This window comes from Lepus europaeus, chromosome 6, assembly GCF_033115175.1.
Source record: "Lepus europaeus isolate LE1 chromosome 6, mLepTim1.pri, whole genome shotgun sequence".
In the NCBI taxonomy this organism is placed as follows: Eukaryota; Metazoa; Chordata; class Mammalia; order Lagomorpha; family Leporidae; genus Lepus; species Lepus europaeus.
The window spans coordinates 1,730,714-1,756,867 of record NC_084832.1 but is presented as its reverse complement, the minus strand read 5'-3'; positions in this window follow the sequence as shown (position 1 = coordinate 1,756,867).

Here is a 26,154-nt window from a genome sequence, read left to right as displayed (position 1 = left end):
CAGGTTCCCTGGTTGTTTTCCTGACTTTGTCTCTCTGCCTCTACCAGTTACGTCTCTGGTTTTCGTAGCCGTAGTAACCAGCATGAGCGCAGTTGACTTCAAGTCGGACGGGCGTTCAGGAGCCTGGACTGGGGAGCTTGTGACGCCTCCCTTCGCCCGTGCCCCTGGCTCTGTGCAATTGCTGACATCTGTCACCCTCTTAAACCTTTCAGGCCTGCTTGTCACTGCCTTGTGCAGTTGGCGTTGGCGTGGGCTTCTCCACGTCCACCATGTCTTGAATTCTGCACCCTGTGCTTCAGGTCAGATCATGTGACTGGGGTCACGTCCCGACTGTGGGGTGTCAAACTCTGTTCTGGGCCCTCGGCGGGTGCCTTCCTCTTCCCCGTGTGTTGGGAAGGCGCTTTGGCCGGGGACAGCGTTGGAAAGGGGACGGTGACTTCCAGCCTGCACATCACGTTGAAGATGCAACTCTGTGTCCCGGCTTGTGGTGCCGGAGACGAGCCGGCGCTGGTTGCACCTGGCTGGTTGCTCCAGGGTGTGTGTTACACACGCCAGGGTGTAGGTCACACACGCCAGGATGTAGGTTACACACGCCAGGGTGTAGGTTACACACTCCAGGGTGTAGGTTACACACACCAGGGTGTAGGTTACACATGCCAGGGTGTAGTTACACATGCCAGGGTGTGTGTTACACACTCCAGGGTATAGCTTACACACGCCAGGGTGTGTTTACAAACTCCAGGGTGTAGGTCACACACGCCAAGGTGTAGGTTACACACGCCAGGGTGTAGGTTACACATGCCAGGGTGTAAGTTACACACGCCAGGGTGTAGGTACACATGCCAGGGTGTGTGTTACACACGCCAGGGTGTAGGTTACACCCTCCAGGGTGTAGGTCACACACGCCAAGGTGTAGGTTACACACGCCAGGGTGTAGGTTACACACTCCAGGGTGTAGGTTACACACACCAGGGTGTAGGTACACATGCCAGGGTGTGTGTTACACACGCCAGGGTGTAGGTTACACACGCCAGGGTGTAGGTTACACACTCCAGGGTGTAGGTTACACATGCCGGGGTGTGTTTTACACACGCCAGTGTGTAGGTTACACACGCCAGGGTGTGTGTTACACACGCCAAGGTGTAGGTTACACACGCCAGGGTGTAGGTGACACATGCCAGGGCGTGTGTTACACATGCCAGGGTGTGTGTTACACACGCCAGGGTGTAGGTTACACACTCCAGGGTGTAGGTCACACACGCCAAGGTGTAGGTTATACACTCCAGGGTGTAGGTTACACATGCCAGGGTGTGTGTTACACATGCCAGGGTGTAGGTCACACACGCCAAGGTGTGTGTTACACACGCCAGGGTGTAGGTCACACACGCCAGGGTGTAGGTCACACACGCCAGGGTGTAGGTGACACACGCCAGGGTGTAGTTACACACGCCAGGGTGTAGGTCACACATGCCAGGGTGTAGGTCACACATGCCAGGGTGTAGGTTACACAAGCCAGGGTGTGTGTTACACATGCCAGGGTGTAGGTGACACATGCCAGGGTGTAGGTGACACATGCCAGGGTGTGTGTTACACACGCCAGGGTGTAGGTTACACACGCCAGGGTGTAGGTGACACATGCCAGGGTGTGTGTTACACACGCCAGGGTGTAGGTTACACACGCCAGGGTGTAGGTACACATGCCAGGGTGTGTGTTACACATGCCAGGGTGTAGGTTACACAAGCCAGGGTGTAGGTTACACAAGCCAGGGTGTGTGTTCATAGAGTGAGCTTCTGACACAGCAGTCAAGTTGCCGCTTGGACGCCCACATCCCATAATTGAACACCTTGAGCCTGGCCCGGCTCTGGCCCGGCTCTGCCACTTCCAGTCCAGTTTCCTGCAAACACACACTCTGGGACCAGTAGGGGATGGCTCAAGTAGTTGGGTCACCTGGATTGAGTCCCAGGCTCCTGGCTTTTGCCCACTGCAACCTTGGCTTTTTTCTGCATCTGGGAACTGAACCAGCAGATAGACGATCTCTTGCTCCCTGCCTTTCAAGCAAAATGAAAATAAATTTTAAATTATTGATGGAAAAATAGAATTAAAAGATAAGTTTCTTAATGCAAAAACCAAAAATCCATTCATACATTTCATAATTTATACATTTTCAAGACCTTTTTAAAGACCCCTCATTATTTATTTATTTAATTTATTTATTTGGAAGTCAGTTACAGCCAGAGAAAAGGAGAGACAGAGAGAGAGGTCTTCCACCCACTGATTCACTACCCAAATGAGCACAATGGCCAGAGCCGGGCCAGGCTGAAGCCAGGAGCCTGGAGCTCGTTCCGGGTCTGCTGTGTGGGTGCAGGGGCCCAGGCACGTGGGCCGTCTTCCACTGCTTTCCCAGGAGCATTAGCAGGGAGCTGGATTGGAAGTAGAAGAGCGGGGTCTCGAACTGGTGCCAAATGGGAGGATAGCGCCGCAGGCAGAGGCTTAACCTGCTGCGCCACAGCGCCGGCCGCAGACCTGTGTTCTGCCTCACACCCTCAGCATCTTCAGCTCTGTCGCTTGTTGCTCCACTGGTTCTGTTTGAGTTTTCCTCTCTGCTCTGCTCACGACTGTCATTTACTGGCCCTCGGTGCCTTCAAGGTGTTAATCACAGTTGTTTCAACTGGGTCTGAGCGTTCTTTTATTCGAATCTGAGTCTTGTTCTCCTGATTAGCCCACCTCCCTCTCTCCGTCCCTCCCTCCCTCCCTCACCTTACACATTGGATGAAAAGCAGACAGTGTACGAGGGAAAATACTGCAATAATGATATTGATGCCAGCAAAAGGGCACCCCCTTCTCGTGCTTGACCGTGAGCCTCAGGCTTGAGTCCGAGCGGCCAGGAGCAAGCTGAGTTTGGGACTTGCAGTTGCCATAGTTACTGCAGTGCACCAGCGGCTTGGCATCCTCTCCCTCCCTAGGGGGCGGGGGCTGCTTTGCCAAGGAACTTATCTCCCCGCCTCTCCACTGTCAGTCACCCCACGGCTCTGAGCAGAGCTCTGTCCATGCACTTGCTGTGCTGGGAGGCACCTGCCAGGCCTGCAGCACACTGAGTCTGGGCCGGCCCCACTGCCCCGGCCTCGGGAGGGGCAGGTGGCTCAGCAGCCTGCCTGCCTCCCTCCGGGCAGTAGGAAGTCCACACTGTTCCAGACGCAGCGGGCTTGCTGCCCCCGTCCCAGGGCTGAGGGCTCTCCTGGCCCCTTGCCCAGGCCGCACTGGACAGACAGGACAGGCCCTGCTGCTTCTCCAGGTGGGGCGGGTCCGGTGAGGCCCAGCGTTGCCTGCAGCCATTCCTGTCCTTCAAGCTGCACCGCACAGGACGACCCGGCTGCCTCCTTTTCTGCTTGGATCTGTCTCACGAGAACAGCAGAGGCGTGTGGGGAAGAGCCGGGGCAGTGCCGATGCCTGAAGCCGTGCCTCCTGCGGGTCTAATGCCCTGGGGTACTCCTCCCAGCTGCGGGCAGCTTGTTCAGAAAATCCCCGACTTCCTGTCGTCCCTGCCTGCGCTGCCCAGGCCGGGGCTGACCTCTCGTCCCCCCTGTCCTCCGAGGCCCTGTCCGCCGTACACTTGGGTCCGCCAGGGGACAGGTGTAGGTTGTGGGCTTCTGCGGCCAGGGCAGGTGACACTGCGCAGCCATCTTGTCCCTCTCACCAGAGCTTGCTTGGCCGGGTCCTCGCTGGATGTTTCGGTTTTTCCCAACCCTTCGCTGCTCCTAACACCTCTGTTTGGAGTCTTCCTCAGTGTCCTCAACAAGTCACCAGCAGCAGGGCGCCAGGGTGCAAGGGACGCGGACGCCAACGCCAACACGGCCTGAGGCTCAGGCGAAGCTGGTGCTCAGGCCATGTGGGCCACCGCACAGGCTGCCCGGTGCACCTGGGCCCAGCTCACGCCCGTGTGTCCTCCTCATACACAGGGATTTTTGCCCAAGAAATGACAGGTTATTTCTGGGTGGTTTTAATTTGCTTTTCTTGTACCATAATGAGATTGAACTTCTTTTCAGATGTTAAAGCTACTAGTGTTGAACCTAACAGTGGGTAGCGTAGTCAATTTTGTTATTTTTTATTACAGTCAAAAGCAGCGATTTGCCTTCTTTTTTATGAACTGCATACTTGTGGTTTTCAAGTCACGTGCTCGTTGATCGTCCCAGGGTTCTAAGTAGCTCTTTTCTTCAAACAAATTCCTGTGTTCTTGTTTAACAATACTGGGAAGAGCCTGGGTTCTCGTCTGCCCCTCGAATTAGCAGGAATCCTCCAGAATTTTCATCATTAACTACAAGGTTGACTCTTGGCTTGCGATAATCAGTCTTTGTTAAGAAAAATATTTCTAGTCTTGGTTCTCTAGAAGCATGTGTATATCTAGAAACATTATTTTTTATGATTTTTTTAAAAATATATTTGTTTATTTATTTGAAAGTCAGAGTTGTAGACTGAGAGGGAGAGAGCTCTTCCATTTGCTGGCTCCTTCCACAGATGGCCACCATGGCCAGGGCTGAGCCAGGCCAAAGCCTGGAGACAGGAGCTTCATCCAGGTCTCCTACGGAGGTGTGAGGCACCCAGATACTTGGACCAACAACTGCTGCTCTTTCCCAGGCCACGAGCAGGGAGCTGGAGTGGAAGTGGAGCAGCCTGGACTTGCATCACTGCCCATATGAGTCTCTGACATCACAGCAGTGGCTTTGCCCTCTATGCCACAATGCTGGCCCCCGATTTAGTTTTGTTCCTAAGAATGGGTGAAATTAGGATTAGCTGTCGATATAATTTATAATCAATTTTCAGGAGGACTGTAATTATGTGGACTGCAAGTATTTAGCCTATGCACAGTGGAATGAGTGGATTGCAGACAGTTGAGGCACTCTGGCTCCAGGCTCCAGAACTCTGGCTCAAAAGATGGCTCCTTCCTCACCTGTATGGACAGTGGTCCCTCAGGACTGACACGCGAGGGTCTGTCTCCTGTATGGACAGTGGTCCCTCAGGACTGACACGCGAGGGTCTGTCTCCTGTATGGACAGTGGTCCCTCAGGACTGACACGCGAGGGTCTGTCTCCTGTATGGACAGTGGTTCCTCAGGACTGACACGCGAGGGTCTGTCTCCTGTATGGACAGTGGTTCCTCAGGACTGACACGCGAGGGTCTGTCTCCTGTATGGACAGTGGTCCCTCAGGACTGACACGCGAGGGTCTGTCTCCTGTATGGACAGTGGTCCCTCAGGACTGACACGCGAGGGTCTGTCTCCTGTATGGACAGCGGTCCCTCAGGACCGACACGCGAGGGTCTGTCTCCTGTATGGACAGCGGTCCCTCAGGACCGACACGCGAGGGTCTGTCTCCTGTATGGACAGCGGTCCCTCAGGACCGACACGCGAGGGTCTGTCTCCTGTATGGACAGCGGTCCCTCAGGACTGACACGCGAGGGTCTGTCTCCTGTATGGACAGTGGTCCCTCAGAACTGACACACAGGGTCTGTCTCCTGTATGGACAGTGGTTCCTCAGGACTGACACGCGAGGGTCTGTCTCCTGTATGGACAGTGGTCCCTCAGAACTGACACACAGGGTCTGTCTCCTGTATGGACAGTGTCTCCTCAGGACAGACACGCGAGGGTCTGTCTCCTGTATGGACAGTGGTTCCTCAGGACTGACACACAGGGTCTGTCTCCTGTATGGAGAGTGGTTCCTCAGGACTGACACACAGGGTCTGTCTCCTGTATGGACAGCGGTCCCTCAGGACTGACACGCGAGGGTCTGTCTCCTGTATGGACAGTGGTCCCTCAGGACCGACACGCGAGGGTCTGTCTCCTGTATGGACAGTGGTCCCTCAGGACTGACACACAGGGTCTGTCTCCTGTATGGACAGTGGTTCCTCAGGACCGACACGCGAGGGTCTGTCTCCTGTATGGACAGTGGTCCCTCAGGACCGACACGCGAGGGTCTGTCTCCTGTATGGACAGTGGTTCCTCAGGACTGACACGCGAGGGTCTGTCTCCTGTATGGACAGCGGTCCCTCAGGACTGACACGCGAGGGTCTGTCTCCTGTATGGACAGCGGTCCCTCAGGACAGACACGCGAGGGTCTGTCTCCTGTATGGACAGCGGTCCCTCAGGACCGACACGCGAGGGTCTGTCTCCTGTATGGACAGCGGTCCCTCAGGACCGACACGCGAGGGTCTGTCTCCTGTATGGACAGCGGTCCCTCAGGACCGACACGCGAGGGTCTGTCTCTTGTATGGACAGCGGTCCCTCAGGACCGACACGCGAGGGTCTGTCTCCTGTATGGACAGTGGTCCCTCAGGACTGACACGCGAGGGTCTGTCTCCTGTATGGACAGTGGTTCCTCAGGACTGACAGACAGGGTCTGTCTCCTGTATGGACAGTGGTCCCTCAGGACTGACACACAGGGTCTGTCTCCTGTATGGACAGCGGTCCCTCAGGACTGACACGCGAGGGTCTGTCTCCTGTATGGACAGTGGTCCCTCAGGACTGACACGCGAGGGTCTGTCTCCTGTATGGACAGTGGTCCCTCAGGACTGACACGCGAGGGTCTGTCTCCTGTATGGACAGTGGTCCCTCAGGACTGACACGCGAGGGTCTGTCTCCTGTATGGACAGTGGTTCCTCAGGACTGACACGTCTGGATGTGTCCTGAACCCTCGTTCAGGTGTGGCTTTCCTTCTGTTGCCTTCACCATGGCGATAACTTTGCTGGACCACAGATTCCCGGGTCGAGCCTTTAGTCTCAAAGTCTTGGAATTTTTGTTTTATTGTATCATCACCTCGACAAGTAGCCTGCTGCTTCTTCCTGTTAATATTTCATAAGCATCTTCTTCGTTGCACATAAGAATTTTTATGCCTAGGGATCGAACGTCGGGTGGGCATGTGTCTGGTTGTAAACGTCCCTCATTATTTATTTCACTCGGCCCTCACTTATCATTTCCAACTGCAGATTCAGGCCTTTAGCTCAGAAATGCTGCCTTAAATTACAGCCTTGACACTGTTGTCTCTGCCTCGTGTTCTGTTTCCTTCAGAAATGGGCTATTTGCATGGGTAACTTCTGCTGTGCATCCCATGAACCTGTCGCCTTCTTTGTGAAGTTTTCACTTCTTTCTGCATTTTCTTTAACTTTAATCCTCCGTAGCGCTGATCCAATTTTATGCAGCTTCATCTCTGCCTTTTCTATGCCAACACCGTCTGAGATTTTGCTATGACAGTGTTTCTTTTGTTAGGTTTCTTCCCCAGCAGCTCCAGCGCCTGTTTAATCTAGCTGGCTGTCTTATCATCACATCTTTGGCTAACGTTCTTAGACTGCACGTTGTCCTCCTGTCTCATGGAGAGAGCAAGGCAGGTATATAAAATGTCCCTCTTTTTCCTGCAGTTAGTCTTTTTTGAAACTATGCCAGTCTCCCCCCCTCAAATATTGGGTTTATTTCTTTTGTATAGGAAAATATTCCCACAGATGTTGCATGAAGATTTTGCTGTGTTTTGTTTTCTGAATACAGTTGGTCTTCCGTCTCTGTGGGTTAACGTCCATGGATTCCACCAACTGTGGATTGAAATAGTCAAAGAAAAAAAAAAAAAACAAGCAGTGCTGCTGCACTGAGCAGGTGCTGTTGTGTTGTGTCAGGCCTTGTGAGTCATCTGGAGGTATTGATAGTAGAAAGCAGGGTGCACAGCACTTGCTAGTCGGGCCTTGGGCATCTATGGGGTCCTGCAGCCCACTGCACGGTCATTGGGGGACGGCTGAGCTTCCTCTGAGTCGGGAGAGGCTTCTGGCAGTCTGGGACGCGCCTTGGATTTCGTCACTTTCACCCGCATGGTCCCCAGTCCCCGTCGTCAGCTCTGAACTTAGTGAACCGTTTGATAACGATTTGTGTGCCGCGTGTGGTAGTCCAGCAGTGTGGTGAGGGCATACCGGAAGGCCCACGTTCCCAGGGGCCTTCACTTCCCCTGTGTAGTGCTGGGCCGTCCAGCCCCCACTGTCTGCAGCAGGTCGCTGGGCTGCTGCTCGTTTTCGGGGAAGAGCAGCGGCAGGGTGCTCACAGCCGCGTGTGCTCCTGGGCCCCTGACGAAGCATCTCCGCGGCTCCTGCTCCGAAGCAGTGAACTCTTCCACAGAGGAGCTCAGATCTCGCCATCAAACCGAGACTCCGGCTGTCGTGTGGCAGCCCGGTGACATGGATCTGGCCTCAGGAACACGAGGCTGCTGTTCCCTTGGGGGTGATGGGGACGTCTTCAGGCGTCTCCCCGTGACGCGTTGGCACCCAGGAGACTGTCTTCCAGCCAGAGCCTCCAGCAGGCATCAAACAGAAGACCACTTAACACGGTCGAGGGCGTCGCAGCTGCCAGAGCGGCACAGGGCGAGGGTCCAAGGCCAGGAGGGGGGGTTTGCTGAGCTGGGCACTGGTTCTGCGCAGACTCTGCCTCCAGCCCTTGCTGAGTGTGGGCCCTGTGGGGGAAGAAGTGGACACTCAGCCAGTGTTAGAGTTTGGAGCGTGTAGGAGGAGCTGCTGGCGGCCCCTGGGATCGGTCCCCTGGGCCGCCACGCCCAGCACAGCTGGGGGACCAGGAGCCCAGAGAGGGGGACACACTGGAGTGTCAGTTGTTTCTCAAGGCGTTTGCTGCGTGTTGGCCAGGAAAGGCACGGGGTCTGGACGTTGCCCAAAGCCTGCGTGTCCCAGAGTGCTTAGGGGACAGTGGGAGGCCAGGGCCATCGGGGAGGAATCAGGAGAACATGTCTGCATCCATCAGCACTCTGTTGGGGTCCCCGGGACCCTAGAAAAGACCCCCTTGTGCAGGGGGACCGCCAAAGTAGAAGAGACTAAGACACAAGCCTGGGAATGCAGTGACCCCGGGCTCAGACAGCTGGAGGACGAGTCTGCTCAGGGGCCTTGCTCATGCCAAGCCACGGTCCTTTCCACACCGCACCTGCGTGTTCCCCGGCAGCCCAGCTCACTGCGCGGGGAGGAGCTCTCCACCTTGTGTTCTGTGGGCCCGTGTTTCTGGGATCCGTCGCAGTGGTTCTATCTTGAGCATTGCGAAGACTGATGCGATAGGTTTGGAAACCCAAGCAGAGCTCCTGCAACCTGACAGAAAAGGAAACAAGGAATTGATCCAGGCGTTGAACTGCAGTAGCTGGAATTCCTGGGCGGACTGTGCATACGCAGGACCCAGCCCGGTAGCCCAGGTGATGCTGCCGGTGCCCCGTGTGTGGTAGTCCAGCAGTGTGGCGAGGGCAGGGCACTGAGCGAGCCGGGAGCCTGGCGGCGTGTTCTCGGAAATCGCTGGCTACATTGGGGTTGCAGAACAAGCTCCGTGCGCAGTGCCAAATATACATCCTGCATCCACTCCCGGGGAGGCAGCCAGGGTGCAAGACTGAGCGCCAGCTTTGACCTCGGCGCCGCACCTGGCGGCTTCACGTCCCTGCCACATGGGCGTCCCGTCTGGAGGGGGAGGGGTCAGCTCCGCGGCTCCCAGCGTTCCGTTCTGCCCCGCAGCCGGGGCACGTATGACTGGAGGAGACTTCTGCCGAGGGCTGGGCTTCATTACCATGCACGGGGAGAGATGTGGTGGGCGAAGTGGCCGCGAGGGCTGAGCACTTAAGGAGCTCCGGCCTGGAAGACATCCAGATGTTGCGGATCACAATCTGCTTGCCTAGCGGCTGTCCCCCCGGGATCTGCGATGTCACGGAGGCAGGCGTGCGTGCCGGGGTGGGCCTGAGGGTCACGTGCAGAGTCTGCCTTGGTCAAAACCGCAAGGCTGGTGGTCCGTTTCCTGGAACCCTCGCGCTCCTAAGACGTCCCGTCAGCCAGGAAGACACGGGGGTGGATCCAGATGCGCAGTCGACAGAGCAGTCCGCTCACCCCCGTGGGAGGAGGACGGAGACCGGGGCTCGTGTGGATCCCTGTGCACGCGGCCTGGCTAGTGGGACGGGCTGGGGCAGAGCTGACCGGAACCCCAGGCCCCGATGCCTCGGAGTCCGCCGTGAGCCGCCCGGGACCGGATGGTTTTGTGGACATCAGTAAAGACTGCCCCGCCCCCAGCTGAGAGCAGCCGAGGGCAGGGAGGCTGGAGAAACGGGATGGTCCCCCGTGTGCCTGGCCAGGAGGTGGACGAGGCTATCTGGACATGGCCGTCCTGCGTTGTGGCTTAGGGGCCCTGCTTGCCTGTCTCTGGGCCTGAGGCAGAAGGCCAGACCAGGTCGCGGGGCTGTCGGTCGCTGGCCATGTCCTGGTCAGGTGGGCCCAGCTGCTCCAGGGCTGCTCCAGAGGCGGCGCTGACTCCTGCAGGGGCCACTGTGGACAGTGGGCTGGCTTCCTGGGCCAGTACCTGCAGGGCACCAGGCGCCCGGGGCGGGGTCACATTTCTGGCCAGGTCCGTCGGTGTGTCCAGGCTGTCGGCCCCTAACGCAGCGTAGACAGAGCTTTTTCCCCAGAGCTGTGAGGGCCTAGGATGGCTCTGGATTGAGCTGCTGGGTGGGGCATCCTGACACCATGCAGGCTGCCCTTGGCATTCAGACCCAGGCCTGGGGAGCGGGACTGGACAAGCAGCTTCCCCGAGGGTCGAGGAAGCCCCCGGTCACACAGCGGGTGCGCGCCCTGCAGCCCTAGGATGTAGGCCAGAGGGCTCCAGAGCGGGTTGGGTGCCTGAGCCAAAGGAGAGGAGTAACTGGGGGTGGGGGCCCCAGGACGGAAGAGCTCTCCAGCCCTCCCGGCTTCTGCCAGACCAGTGGTTTCTAAACATAGCTTGGTTCTGCACAGGCTGTGCCTGGAGGGAGTGTGCGGGACCATTTGTGGTGCTGAAAATGGGTGTCCTGCTCACGTCTCTGGGCCTTGGGTAGCCACAAGGTCATTGGATGAAAGCAAGTTTCCAGACGCGCAAAGCGGGAGGCCCCACAGGTGCACCCGGCAGTCAGAGCCGGCCTCTGCGGTGCCTCGGCAGCTGTGCAGGCTCTTCGGAGCAGCCGCCGAGGTTTTCAGTCGGTGCCGGGCTGGGCCATCCTGGGGCTTCAGTCCCTAGGGCCTCTCCCGCCTTCCCTCTCAGCTTTGGTGTTGTGCGTCTCGCGTGTCTCAGGTCCACCGTGATGTGTCTGAAGGTCACGTTCGCGTACCCTTCCTCTACTTTGAGTTTCTCGGCAGCCTCTTGTTTCCTACCTGTGCTGTGTGCCCTGGAGACCAGCAGGGCTCAGTTCCGGGGCTCCTCCCCCAGGCCCCTCTCGGTGCACTGTCTGTATCTGGGAGCAGCGCTCATCCCATCTTCACGCGGGGGAAGCGCCTGTCGAAGATCCTTTTCAGGAAGGACGTTGTGTAACCCAAGCTGGGCGGCATGGGGTAGCTCCTTGTGCTGGCACTGGCAACAGAGTGGCTGCCCAGGCCAACTCACCGGGCTGTCCATCAGCAGGCCCTGCTCCCAGGTGGGGGCCGGAGATGAGAGGAAGTGGCTGGGCGCGTGTCCTTGGCAGGCAGAGCCACGAATGCGCGGGTGGCCACTGTACCCCTGCAGTACCCTCACTGCTTAAGGCATGAAACCTGTTCATCAGACAGATCGGGTTCTCTTCTGCTCCTGCGGCATTCCTGGTGGACAGCAGGACCTTGAAGTAGGGCACCATGTGACAAATCAGTGATGCCATGCAGGAATGGAGGTGGCGTGGTACGGCTGGCGGGAGCTGGTGTGGTGGGGCTGGAGGGAGCTGGTGTGGTGTGGTGGGGCTGGCGTGGTGGAGCTGGCGGGAGCTGGTGTGGTGGGGCTGGAGGGAGCTGGTGTGGTGTGGTGGGGCTGGCGTGGTGGAGCTGGCGGGAGCTGGTGTGAGGCTCGCAGGAGCTGGTTGGTGGGGCTGGCGGGAGCTGGTGTGGTGGGGCTGGAGGGAGCTGGCATGGTGGGGCTGGCAGGAGCTGGTATGGTGGGGCTGGCGGGAGCTGGTGTGGTGGAGCTGGTGTGGTGGAGCTGGTATGGTGGGGCTGGTGGGAGCTGGTGTGGCTGGCGGGAGCTGGTGTGGTGGAGCTGGCGGGAGCTGGTGTGGTGGAGCTGGTAGGAGCTGGTGTGGTGTGGCTGGAGAGAGCTGGTGTGGTGTGGCTGGAGAGAGCTGGTGTGGTGGGGCTGGAGGGAGCTGGTGTGGTGGGGCTGGTGGGAGCTGGTGTGGTGTGGGGCTGGTGGGAGCTGGTCAGAGCTGGTGTGGTGTGAAGGAGCTGGTGTGGTGTGGCTGGCGGGAGCTGGTGTGGTGGGGCTGGTCGGAGCTGGTCAGAGCTGGTGTGGTGTGAAGGAGCTGGTGTGGTGGGGCTGGTCGGAGCTGGTCAGAGCTGGTGTGGTGTGAAGGAGCTGGTGTGGTATGGGGCTGGAGGGAGCTGGTGTGGTGTGGCTGGAGGGAGCTGGTGTGGTGTGGCTGGAGGGAGCTGGTGTGGTGGGGCTGGTGGGAGCTGGTGTGGTGTGGGGCTGGTGGGAGCTGGTGTGGTGTGGGGCTGGTGGGAGCTGGTCAGAGCTGGTGTGGTGTGAAGGAGCTGGTGTGGTGGGGCTGGTGGGAGCTGGTCAGAGCTGGTGTGGTGTGGTGGAGCTGGTGTGGTGGGGCTGGGCTGTGCCCGGCCATGACGTCTTGAAGAGCAGCTTCAATCAGGACAGTGGGCCTCGCTGCACTGAGGGAGCTGCCCTGGGGACCTCCTGAGAACAGGACGAAGTGCATGGTGAGTGCAGTGGTCAGCGGGGGCCGGAGGGCACCAGACAAAACACAGGACACCCAACTGAACGCGCATCTCAGACAGGCGCTGGATATACTTTTTTAAATTAAATAAAACCAGAAAGTGTGTGGGCACCTGTTTGTTTGCTGACTCTGGTAGTTGGAAGTTGGGGACTGAGTTCCAGGATGTCCGAGGAGCCACTGGTGGCCGCTCAGAGACGGCGTGCGGCTTCCCCTCGAGAGCCCAGGCGAGGGCACGCGGCCCATGGCCCTGTGGCTTCAGCTCAGGTCTTTGTGAATCGCTAAGAGAGCGTCAGAGATGGATGGCTGCGGGGCCTGGGAGGTGCTGCAGGGAGAGGGAGAGTGATGAAGGGGCCGGGCACCGTGTGATTTATGGCTCATGAGCAGAGATGTTAAAAGCCAGATAGGATTTGCGTTAATTGTACTGTGATGAATTCTTGGGAGACCAGCGACAGAGATGAATGCGTGTCAACGTCTTTGTGGGCAAAGCCATCACAGGTGATTAAACTGCTGGAATGGGGGACAATGGGGCAGGGTGAAGAAAAGAGAAGTTCTTCAGAGTTTTTGTCCTAACAGCTTACCCTGTTTCCATTTACGATTCCCGCATGCTGCATTGATCTCTTGCATTTTACCCACCATGCCATTCTTCGGATGTTTTCCCCACTCGAGAAGGTTCTGATCCGGCCCTTGGGACTCACTGTGGAGCAGGCATGGCCTGGGAGTCTTGGGCAGGCTCCGGCGTCACCACGAGCATGGTGCTGGGAGCGGATGGAGACTCCGTGGGCCCCGGTCAGCTGCTGTTGCTATCATGCAGTGCCTGGGGCGGCCGAACTCCCAGAACGGATGCCTTTGGCTCAGGGCCCAGAGATCCAAAGTCTGAATCCATGGCGGAGGCTGTGACCAGGGCCACTCTGGACTGTGTCACAGGTGGAGGGCGTGTGTCCATCTCTCCCCCGCCCCTTAGAAAGCCACCAGGATCCAACTACGGCCTAGCCCTGGCTGCTGTGGCCATTTGGGAAGTGAACCAGTGGATGAAAGATTCTCTCTCTCTCTCTCTCTCTCTCTCTCTCTCTCTCTCTCTCTGCTTCTCGGTAGCTCTACGTTTCAAATAAATAAATACATCTTGAAGAAAAAGAGAAGAGTGACAGGCGCTCGCAGCTGGCAGGCGGCTCTCGGAGCAGCTTCATCCATGCGAGCAGGGTGTGGCTAAGTCGGGAGTTTGGGGCCTTTCTTACAGACCTGCAAATGGTTCTGAGTGATGGACAGCAGCTGCGTTCTGTGGAGGTGGGGATTTGAGTCTCAGGTACTGCAGTGTTGGAAGGCACGAACAGAGCTGAGGCCCATGGTCAGTGGGGCCCAGGGGCCGCCCCACACTCCCATCGGCAGCCCCGTCGGCCACCGCTGCTTCCACAGCCAACTGTGAGAACGTCGCTCCTCTTTCTCGTGACTGTGTACCTGGGAGGGACGCCTCCTGCTGGCGTGGGCGGTCGGAGAGGAGAGCGCTCAGCCAGACCACAGCTCCACACAGCGCTCTGATCCGTGCCTTCATGTTTAAAGTTCCAAGGAGCCATTTCCCCTTCCAAAGTCTGTGACGGGGCCAGTGCTGTGGCCTAGCGGGTAAAGCCTCCGCCTGCAGTGCTGGCATCCCATGTAGTCTCTGGTTCGAGTCCCGGCTGCTCCACTTCTGATCCGGCTCTCTGCTATAGCCTGGGAAAGCAGTGGAGGGTGGTCTAGGTCCTTGGGCCCCTGCACCTGCATGAGAGACCCAGAGGAAGCTCCTGTTTCCTGGCTTTGGATCAGCCCAGCTTCGGCCATTGCGGCCATCTGGGGAATGAACCAGCAGATGGAAGACTCCTCTCTCTCTCTCTCTCTCTCTGCCTCTCCCTCTCCCTCTCCCTCTCCCTCTCCCTCTCCCTCTCCTCTCTCTGTGTAACTCTGACTTTGAAATAAATAAATAAATCTTTTTTTTTTTTTTAAAAAGTCTGTGACAGTCCAGTGGCGTTTGAGACTGGGGGTGAAACCCTGGATGTGCCCTCCCAAGTGTCCAGGCCTACTGCCTTGCTCTCTCCGGAGGGCAAGAAAATGAAAAGAGAGACTCCCATGGCGTGGGGGTGGCCACACAGCTGTTTGGCACTGGCCGCGCACCGGCTCACACCTGAGCCTGGAGGTGAACGCTTACCCTGCAGTGTTTGTGTCCCCTAACTCCACCGCCTGACAGAGCAGCCCCTCGCATGGGGCAGCACGTGGACTGTGTTCTGAAAGCCGCCCCAGCAGTGGTTAGCAGTGCCCCGGGCCTGAATCAGCTGTGAGCAGGTTCTGGTGTGGAATCCGCGGTCAGCAGTGCCCCGGGCCTGAATCAGCTGTGAGCACGTTCTGGTGTGGAATCCGCGGTCAGCAGTGCCCCGGGCCTGAACCAGCTGTGAGCAGGTTCTGGTGTGGAATCCGCGGTCAGCAGTGCCCCGGGCCTGAACCAGCTGTGAGCAGGTTCTGGTGTGGAATCCGCGGTCAGCAGTGCCCCGGGCCTGAACCAGCTGTGAGCAGGTTCTGGTGTGGAATCCGCGGTCAGCAGTGCCCCGGGCCTGAACCAGCTGTGAGCACGTTCTGCTGTGGAATCCGCGGTCAGCAGTGCCCCGGGCCTGAACCAGCTGTGAGCAGGTTCTGGTGTGGAATCCGCGGTCAGCAGTGCCCCGGGCCTGAACCAGCTGTGAGCAGGTTCTGGTGTGGAATCCGCGGTCAGCAGTGCCCCGGGCCTGAATCAGCTGTGAGCAGGTTCTGGTGTGGAATCCGCGGTCAGCAGTGCCCCGGGCCTGAATCAGCTGTGAGCACGTTCTGGTGTGGAATCCTTCTCGGGACGCCTGTTCATTCATCTGCTTTTTATTTACTGGGCGGTTTCTATTATTTGACACCTGTTTGGTTCCGCAATTAGGAGGTGAGCGCCAAGGCAAGGAGGAGTATTAGTGATTACAATTGGGTTTAGGAGAAACAAGTGGAGTGAAAACAAATGGCTCCATGTTTGGAAGAAAGTCTGCCTCTTTGTTGTCAGGTTAGCACAGAGTCGCCAGGAATCATGAGTCGTGTACAGCCCTGAACAACAGGAGAGGATGCGGGGCCCCGGCTACACGAGGCTGCGCGCCGGCTGCGCACGCCACAGCTCGCGTCCAGAAGTATTAACGGCTGCTCACAGCCAGCTGGGCTGGAGCCAGCGCCAGCAGCCGCGCTCTCGGGGCCGTCCACTGACGCTGCCAGCCTGGCTGGGCCCCCGGGTCACCATGAGCAGCCAGCAGCACACAGGGGCCAGTTTCATGCCTTGTGACGTGGTCTGGAAGCCGGCGGGAAGCCGTTCTCGGGGACCTGGGCTGACCTGTGACCTCTGCGAAGGGTGAAGTCCCCCTGAAGGAGACTCCTGCGGCTCGGGGCAGTAAGGGCGGGCGTGAGGAGGGGCCGCTGTGCCAGTGCCTCTCGTGTGGACTGGTGTTTGGTGTGGCCCCTTTTGGAGTATCCCCAAGGCCCCTCTGGGCCGCGGGACACAGCTGTACCAGCTTCTCGGCAGAGCCAAAGCCAGCAGTGCTCCCGCCGGAGACGCTGACCGGGGCTCGGGAGAGCGGGTTCCCTTCCGCGGCTGCCCCTGAAGGCTGAGAGGCCTTGGGCAGTGGCGCAGCTTCTGTGGCCCCGGTCCCTTCCTCTGCAGAGCGAGAGGTCTGGCCTTGATCTTCGCAAGCTCTGCAGTTTTGCAATTCATGTTTCAGTAATTAAAAAAAAAAAAATCAGGTGTTCTGGGCTCAACACAGAAACCGCAGCGGTCTGGGCTAACCGTGCCTGGCCCACGCCCGAGTGCAGAATGCCCCTGCCTGTCCCCGGCCCCCAGGGCCCTGAGCCAGCGCTCCGGCACTGTCCCCACCTGGGAGCAAGAGGCCCGTCCAGGTGCCGCGGCCGCCTATGGTCCCTGAGCACACGGGATGCCTCACAATTAAACTGATCCCATTACCAAGCAATAAACTGGAAATTGCAATGGCATTAGGTTGATTTCTGAGTGACAACTTTCCACTTTGCCGGCTGGAAAAGAACTAATCACAGATACAGCGACAACAGCTGTTCCATCACATTATGTTGTAAAACCCTCTAGACGAATTGGTTAATTAATTTTAACATTGTTACACTCTCCTTAACAGAGTTCCAAAATACACCTAGCAGTGGTTAATCATGATCAGAATTTTTATCAGTCACAATCTAATGCATTTTTGTCAAAAAGAAGATTTGCACATGCCAATTACTTTGTTTGAACTCTTTCCTAGTAGATCTTAGTCTTGTTTGAAAATATCTCTTTATCCACTCAGCATCGTGCAAAGTTAGTGCTTCTCAAAAAAACATTTCCCAACTTCCCCGAGTCTCTTCTTCCTCCGGCGAAGCCGTATCACTTAATTCCACGAGGCCACGATGAGTGATGGTTTTCCACCTCTTCTGAGAGTTTCCCTGGGCAATCTTTCATCCCAGGATGAGAAGTAATGACCCATAGATTCCTAATGCCATATTTTTATAGCCAGTAAATTAGTCTTTAATGGGCTCAATGAGCGCCATGATGTATGTCATTAATTGTTCATGGTGTTTTAACCAGATAATTATGATGACGGGCAGTCCATCACGAGTGGCTGAGCCAGGCCACGGTGCTGGCTTTATCTGGCTTTGTGTGCCGATGGCAGATCAGGTGCCCAAAAGGCACGCCTCACGTCACATCCCATGCATGGCTGTCCATGGGGGACGCTGGCTTCCACACCTCATGTCATATCCCACATGTGGCTGTCTGTGGGGGACGCTGGCTTCCACGCCTCACGTCACATCCCACACGTGGCTGTCTGTGGGGGACGCTGGCCTCCACGCCTCACATTACATCCCATGCATGGCTGTCCGTGAGGGACGCTGGATTCCATGTCTCACATCCCATCCCACACGTGGCTGTCCGTGGGGGACGCTGGCTTCCACGCCTCACATTACATCCCATGCATGGCTGTCCATGGGGGACATTGGCTTCCACGCCTCACATCACATCCCACACGTGGCTGTCCATGGGGGACGCTGGCTTCCACACCTCACGTCACATCCCACACGTGGCTGTCCGTGGGGGACGCTGGCTTCCACACCTCTGTCACATCCCACACGTGGCTGTCTGTGGGGGACGCTGGCTTCCACACCTCACGTCACATCCCACACGTGGCTGTCCATGGGGGACGCTGGCTTCCACGCCTCACATTACATCCCACGCATGGCTGTCTGTGGGGGATGCTGGCTTCCACACCTCTGTCACATCCCACACGTGGCTGTCTGTGGGGGACGCTGGCTTCCATGCCTCACGTCACATCCCACACGTGGCTGTCTGTGGGGGACGCTGGCCTCCACGCCTCACATTACATCCCATGCATGGCTGTCCGTGAGGGACGCTGGATTCCATGTCTCACATCCCATCCCACACGTGGCTGTCCGTGGGGGACGCTGGCTTCCACGCCTCACATTACATCCCATGCATGGCTGTCCATGGGGGACATTGGCTTCCACGCCTCACATCACATCCCACACGTGGCTGTCCGTGGGGGACGCTGGCTTCCACACCTCTGTCACATCCCACACGTGGCTGTCTGTGGGGGATGCTGGCTTCCATACCTCTGTCACATCCCACACGTGGCTGTCCATGGGGGACGCTGGATTCCACGCCTCACGTCACATCCCACACGTGGCTGTCTGTGGGGGACGCTGGCCTCCACACCTCACGTCACATCCCACACGTGGCTGTCCGTGGGGGACGCTGGCTTCCACGCCTCACGTCACATCCCACACGTGGCTGTCTGTGGGGGACGCTGGCCTCCACACCTCACGTCACATCCCACACGTGGCTGTCCATGGGGGACATTGGCTTCCACGCCTCACATCACATCCCACACGTGGCTGTCCATGGGGGACGCTGGCTTCCACGCCTCACGTCACATCCCACACGTGGCTGTCTGTGGGGGACGCTGGCCTCCACACCTCACGTCACATCCCACACGTGGCTGTCTGTGGGGGACGCTGGCCTCCACACCTCATGTCACATCCCACACGTGGCTGTCTGTGGGGGACGCTGGCTTCCACACCTCACGTCACATCCCACACGTGGCTGTCCATGGGGGACGCTGGCTTCCACACCTCACGTCACATCCCACACGTGGCTGTCCATGGGGGACGCTGGCTTCCACACCTCTGTCACATCCCACACGTGGCTGGCTGTGGGGGACGCTGGCTTCCACACCTCACGTCACATCCCACACGTGGCTGTCCATGGGGGATGCTGGCTTCCACGCCTCACGTCACATCCCACACGTGGCTGTCCGTGGGGGACGCTGGCTTCCACGCCTCACGTCACATCCCACACGTGGCTGTCCATGGGCACCAAGCGCTGGTTCTCCCCACCACACCTCCTGGGCTGGGTGAGGCCAGAGTCACATCTCCAGTTTCTTACATCACACGCTCTGGGCCAGATCAGAAGTAGAGCCAGAAAATCAGAGACATCCCAAAAGCTCCTTTGAAGCCAAGTTTTTTCTAGAAGCCTCTGCAAGGCATCATGGGAAAGGAGCACAGGATCACCCTTTGAGAGTCTTGCTGCCTACCGGGCCTGCTGCCGGCTTCCCCTTTGGCTCCGCTTGCCTCTTCGGTTCGCACAGCTGGGCCGTGAGTTTCCTGGCTGAGCAGTGGGCTCACTCCTGGCTTTTGGAGGTTGCGTAGATGCTACAACAGACGCGTTTCCTCCCTTCTGTGCGCTGAGACTTCTGCGGGTGGGCGTGTCTCGCGCCCCCTCCCACAGGAGGGTGAATCTGAGGTTTGTGGTGGGGAGGGGACACGGAAGTGCCGACACAGATGCTTCTGGTATTCTGCCTAACCTAGAACTAATCACGCAGAGATTGAACGGGTTAAACCGCCACCAGCGACGTCAGCATCCGGTTTGAGCACCAATCTGAGTTCCAGCTGCTCCACTTCCGATCCAGCCCCCTGCTATAACCTGGGAAACCAGTGGCTGCCACCCACCTACATGGGAGACCCAGATGGAGTTCCAAGCCATCATGGCCGTTTGGAGAGGGAACCAGGAGATGGAAGATCTCCCTCTGCACACATGCACACGTGTACCCGTGCATATGCACACACATGGACAACTTGTGCTCCAAAGGCTTCGGAATCAGCACAGCACGCGATCACAGGACCTGGAATTCCGAGGAGGGGGCCTGTTTCACGAAGCGGAATTCACAGTCGTCGGCTGAGCACGGGAGGCTAGGGAGAGGGGTTGGACTGAGAACCGGAAGATAAGGCTCTCAGTGCCCTCACACACAAGAGGGGCTCCGTCCGGGGGAGGATGAAGATTTCGGCTCATCCGGCCATGTCCAGCGGGCAGCTGCCAGCCAGCCGAGATCTGGGCTCTGGGAATGTTTGGGGTCACTCCCGGGAGGAGGGGCAGAGGGGCTGGAGCCAGACTGTAAAAGAAGTGAACGCACCAGGGCGGGGGCAGTGAGAGGGTCAGGGCCCCGAGCGGTCACAGCTTCTGGAAGACGGTCGCTGTTCCTGAGGCCGAGCGCCTCCGTCCCGTGGGGCTGCGTGGGGGTGGGCGCCTCCGTCCCGTGGGGCTGTGTGGGGGTGAGCTCCTCCATCCCCGTGGGGCTGCGTGAAGATGGGCGCCTCTGTCCCCATGTGGCTGTGTGGGGGTGGGCGCCTCCGTCCCGTGGGGCTGTGTGGGGGTGAGCTCCTCCATCCCCGTGGGGCTGCGTGAAGATGGGCGCCTCTGTCCCCATGTGGCTGTGTGGGGGTGGGCGCCTCCGTCCCGTGGGGCTGCGTGAGGGTGGGTGCCTCCGTCCCCAGGGGGCTGCGTGAGGGTGGGCGCCTCTGTCCCCATGTGGCTGTGTGAGGGTGAGCTCCTCCGTCCCGTGGGGCTGCGTGACGGTGGGCGCCTCCGTCCCGTGGGGCTGCGTGACGGTGGGCGCCTCCGTCCCCGTGGGGCCGCATGAGGGTGGGCGCCTCCGTCCCCAGGGGGCTGCGTGAGGGTGGGCGCCTCCGTCCCCAGGGGGCTGCGTGAGGGTGGGCGCCTCTGTCCCCAGGGGGCTGCGTGAGGGTGGGCGCCTCTGTCCCCGTGGGGCTGCGTGACGGTGGGCGCCTCCGTCCCGTGGGGCTGCGTGACGGTGGGCGCCTCCGTCCCGTGGGGCTGTGTGGGGGTGGGCGCCTCTGTCCCCAGGGGGCTGCGTGAGGGTGGGCACCTCTGTCCCCAGGGGGCTGCGTGAGGGTGAGCTCCTCTGTCCCCAGGGGGCTGCGTGAGGGTGGGCGCCTCCGTCCCGTGGGGCTGTGTGGGGGTGGGCGCCTCCGTCCCGTGGGGCTGCGTGAGGGTGGGCGCCTCCGTTCCGTGAGGCTGTGTGGGGGTGGGCGCCTCTGTCCCCAGGCGGCTGCGTGAGGGTGGGCGCCTCTGTCCCCAGGGGGCTGCGTGAGGGTGGGCGCCTCTGTCCCCAGGGGGCTGCGTGAGGGTGAGCGCCTCTGTCCCCAGGGGGCTGCGTGAGGGTGGCGCCTCTGTCCCCAGGGGGCTGCGTGAGGGTGGGCGCCTCTGTCCCCAAGGGGGCTGCGTGAGGGTGGGTACATCCTTCCCCATGGGGCTGCGTGGGGGTGGGCAACTCCATCCCCGTGGGCTGCGTGGGGGTGGGCGCCTCCGTCCCCATGGGGCTGCGTGACGGTGGGCGCCTCCGTCCCTGTGGGGCCGCGTGAGGGTGGGCGCCTCCGTCCCCGTGGGGCTGCCAGTCTGCTGCACACCTGAGCTCCTGGAGACGTGGCACTTCCTGGTGGTGGGCGCCATGGAGATGGGGAACAGGTGACTGCCACGGGAGTGCTCTGTGCTCGGAGGGGTCCCACACACACTCGTGTCCCGGCGGAGAGAAGGGCTGGTCTGCGCATGTGTGCCGTGCTTGCCTTGCAGCTCCCCGGGAGTGGACCCAGACTCCAGCTCCCAGCAGGTGTCGGTTCTGTGCCACTGATGCAGGAATTCCCTGTGGGCCAGGGGAGGAAGGGAGCGGTCCCTTCGTGGAAGGGCAGTCCATCCAGGTACTTCTCTCCCGTGGGGCTGGAGACCCACACGGCATGGAATGCCGCTGCCCGTGAGAACCGGCCGAGGTGTTTGTCCGAGGGTCACCCACCCTGGTGAAGACAGGCCGAGCCGCGACGTGTGTCGGGGAACTCGGTCCGACGGCTTGCTCAGCGGCGCGTGCTTGTGTGTTTGAAGTGCAGCTCATCGCACTCCAGCGTACATGTGGCGGCGTTGTGCGGTCTCTGAGTGCGACCAAGAGTCACATAACTGCCAGACCCCCTCGAACTCAGACAACACCCGGAAGGGCTAGGGTGCCAATCAGAGCAGATTCAATAAAGACAGACGTGCACCCTGAAAAAGACTCCGCAAGGTTATGTGTAACAGCAATAATAATAATAATAATAATAATAGTAGTAGGGCTCAAAGGAGAGAGTTGGAAGTGGCGGTAGGATGAACACCAAACCACACTGACATCGTTGTCGTGGGTTTAAGATGTGTACAGATCTCTGCACGCGTAGAGGCTCATCGTGACAGAAGCGTGGTCTCTGCAGCCGTGGCGGGGAGGGGCACAGACTCAGCCGGTGGAGTGAGGTTGGTGTCGCCGCCGCGGGTCAGCCAGCACCAGACTCAGGCTTCCAGAGACGGATAGCAGCTCCTCACCGCTGCCGAGGAGCCGATAGGGAAGTGCGGCAGCCCTGCCGGACACGGCTCTTCATCCCTCGATACTTCTTCCTCCTTAGTTTCACAGTCATTTTAAATGTGCAGATAGCGAGGCTCACTCTCTTAGGGGTACAGGGTTGTGTAAGTAACAGCACCACACTCACAGTTCCGGTCTCAACACCGCCAGGGGTCTGCGGCTTTCCAGAGCGCCACACGGCGCAGGAACGTGGCCGGTAACCTCCCGTGCAGACGTCTCTGACACACTCGCATCGGCCACGTCGCCTTGCTCAGTGCTTGGGGCGTCCTGTTACGGGACGTCCACTTGGGCGTGCATTCTCAATGCAGGACTGTTCTGGGTGACCATAGCTAGAACGACTGTGAGGGTGGGTGTGAAGGTCTTTGCGCAAGCACGTTGTTGTCTCAGTTGGTGACACACCTGGGGGTGTGACTGTCCTATGTTTGACGCACAGAAGCTGCAGTGTAGCTGTTCCCCTTAACGTCCCCAGCAGCAGCGGACAGGCACCCCGGCCACTCTGCACCCCCACCAGCCCTTCACACGGTGGGTTTGCCTGTTTCCTTGTTAGACATTCCGAACATTGGGTGGTGGTTTTATTTTTATTCTGCATTTCTCTTGTGACGGATGGTGTCCAGTGCTTAGTTGTAAAATGTCTGTTCAGATCTTTCACGGTTTGTGACTTCTGGATGTGATCTGAGAGCTCTTTGTCTTTTCCCTGCTCAGATACTTAGTTTGAAGACCTTTTCTCCCATGATGCAGGTCATCTTATCTTTTTCTTGGTGGAGTCCTGTGAAGCTCCAAAGTTTATAATTTGATTGACATCTACTTGATTCTTTTTCATTTGTTTTTGTGAAGCCACTGCCTAATCGGGGTCAGGAAGATTAAGTGCCTAAGCTTTCTTCTAAGAGTTTTACAGATTTAGTTGTTACATGTAGGCTTTGATGCACTTTGAGTTAACCTTTTTTTTGAATATGGTGTGAGGTAAGGATCCAACTTTATTCATTTGCAAGTGGGCGTCCAGTTATCCCAGCTCCGTTGGTGGGAAAGACAGACCTTTCCCCCACTGGACTGTCTTGGTGCCACGGCTGAAAATCAGTGGACATTAAGTGTCCTGTTTTATTCCTGGACTCTCACTGGCTTCCATTCTTTGAGTCTGTTCTTGGGCCCGTATGGTGCTGTCTTGTTTACTTTTGCTCTGTAATAAGTTTTAAAGTCAAGCAATGAGTCTTCCATCTCTGTTCTGCCTTTTCTTGGCTGTTCTGGCCCCTAGCATTTTCATATGCGTTTTAGGATCAGTTTGAAACGTCCACAAAGAAGCCAGTAAGGTTTTGCCATAAGTGCCCATCATGACACTATTAATTCTTCCAGCATAAACATGGGGTATCTTTCCCTTCATTTCTCTCAGTGATGTCTTACAGTGTCCAGTGTCTAGGATTTGCAGTTATTTTGTTAAATGTATTCCAAAGTATTTTAAATCTTTAACGCTGTTACAAGTGTAACTGATTTTGAATTCCATTTTTAGGTTGTTCATTGGCAGTTTGGTTTTTTCTCTTTTTTTTCTTGGTAATCTAAAGTTCATCAGTTTCATTGGCCTTCTAAAAGAAACAACTTTGCTCAAATATAAGTTGGCTGTAGATGTTTGGATTGCTTTCTGGTGTTTCTATTCTGTTCCATTGGTCTATCCATCTGTTTCTGTACCAGTACCATGCTGTTTTGATGACAACTGCCCTGTAGTATGTCCTGAAATCTGGTATTGTGATGCCTCCAGCTTTGTTTTTGTTGTACAAGATTGCTTTGGCTCTTCGAGGTCTTCTGTGTCTCCATATGAATTTCAGCATCATTTTTTCCAGATCTGAGAAGAATGTCTTTGGTATCTTGATTGGTGTTGCATTGAATGTATAAATTGTTTTTGGGAGAATAGACATTTTGATGGTGTTGATTCTTCCAATCCATGAGCATGGAAGATTTCTCCATTTTTTGGTATCCTCTTCTATTTCTTTCTGTAAGGTTTTGTAGTTTTCATCGTAGAGATCTTTAACGTCCTTGGTTAAGTTTATTCCAAGGTATTTGATTGGTTTTGTGGCTATTGTGAATGGGATTGATCTTAGAAGCTCTTCCTCAGCTGTGGCATTGCCTGTGTATACAAAGGCTGTTGTTTGTGTGCATTGACTTTATATCCTGCTACTTTGCCAAACTCTTCTATGAGTTCCAATAGTCTCTTAGTAGAGTTCTTTGGATCCCCTAAATAAAGAATCATATCATCTGCAAAGAGGGATAGTTTGAGTTCTTCCTTCCCAATTTGTATCCCTTTAATTTCTTTTTCTTGCCTAATAGCTCTGGCTAAAACTTCCAGAACTATATTGAATAGCAGTGGTGAGAGTGGGCATCTCTGTCTGGTACAGGATCTCAGTGGAAATGCTTCCAACTTTTCCCCATTCAATAGGATGTTGGCCGTGGGTTTTTCATATATTGCTTTGATTGTATTGAGGAATGTTCCTTCCATACCCAGTTTGCTTAGAGTTTTCATCATGAAAGGGTGTTGTATTTTATCAAATGCTTTCTCTGCGTCTATTGAAATAATCATATGGTTTTTCTTCTGCAGTCTGTTAATGTGGTGTATCACACTGATTGATTTGCAAACATTGAACCATCCCTGCATACCAGGGATAAATAGCACTCCGGCCTCAGAATCAGCCCTTAAGGCATTCAGATCTGGCTGAAGAGCCCATGAGAGTATTTTAGGCATGTAAAGCCAAGATACTGTGGCAAAAAAAAGAAGAAAGAAAGAAAGGAGACCTAAATGAAAGATCTCTGCAAGTGAGATCCCAGTAGAAAGAACGGGGCCATCCAAGAAAGAGGTACCTTTCTCTGAAGGGAGGAGTGAACTTCCACTTTGACTATGACCTTGTCTAAATAAGATTGAAGTCAGCAAACTCAAAAGACTTCCATAGCCTTGGCAACTCATGACTAGAGCCTAGGGAGATTACTGACGCCATAAACAAGAGTGTGAAATTGTTAAGTCAACAACAGGAGTCACTGTGTACTTACTCCTCATGTCGGATCTCTATCCTTAATGTGTTGTTCAATGTGAATTAATGCTATAACTAATACTGAAACAGTATTTTACACTTTATGTTCTGTGTGGGTGCAAACTGTTGAAATCTCTACTTAATATATACTAAATTGATCTTCTGTATATAAAGATAACTGAAAATGAATCTTGATGTGAATGGAATGGGAGAGGGAGCGGGAAAGGGGAGGGTTGTGGGTGGGAGGGAAGTTATGGGGGGGGGAGCCATTGTAATCCATAAGCTGTACTTTGGAAATTTATATTTGCTAAATAAAAGTTTAAAAAAATCAAAAAAAAGAAACAACTTTGCTATCATTGATTTTTATTTATTGTTTTTATTCTTGATTTCACTTATTTCTATTCTCACGTTTGCTTAGCGACAAGGGAGTTAGCTTAGAGACGAGGTTAGGTTAGGGAGGGGGTTAGGTTAGGGAGGGGGTTAGGCTTTTTGAGTTGAGATATTGTTTCCTGATGGAGGAGACTCCAGCTTCACCTGCTCCTGCCTTGAGGCCCTGGCCTGGGTGGCCCATCCGCTCGGTGGGCTGTGGTGGCCTTGAGGCCCTGGCCTGGGTGGCCCATCCGCTCGGTGGGCTGTGGTGGCCTTGAGGCACTGGCCTGGGT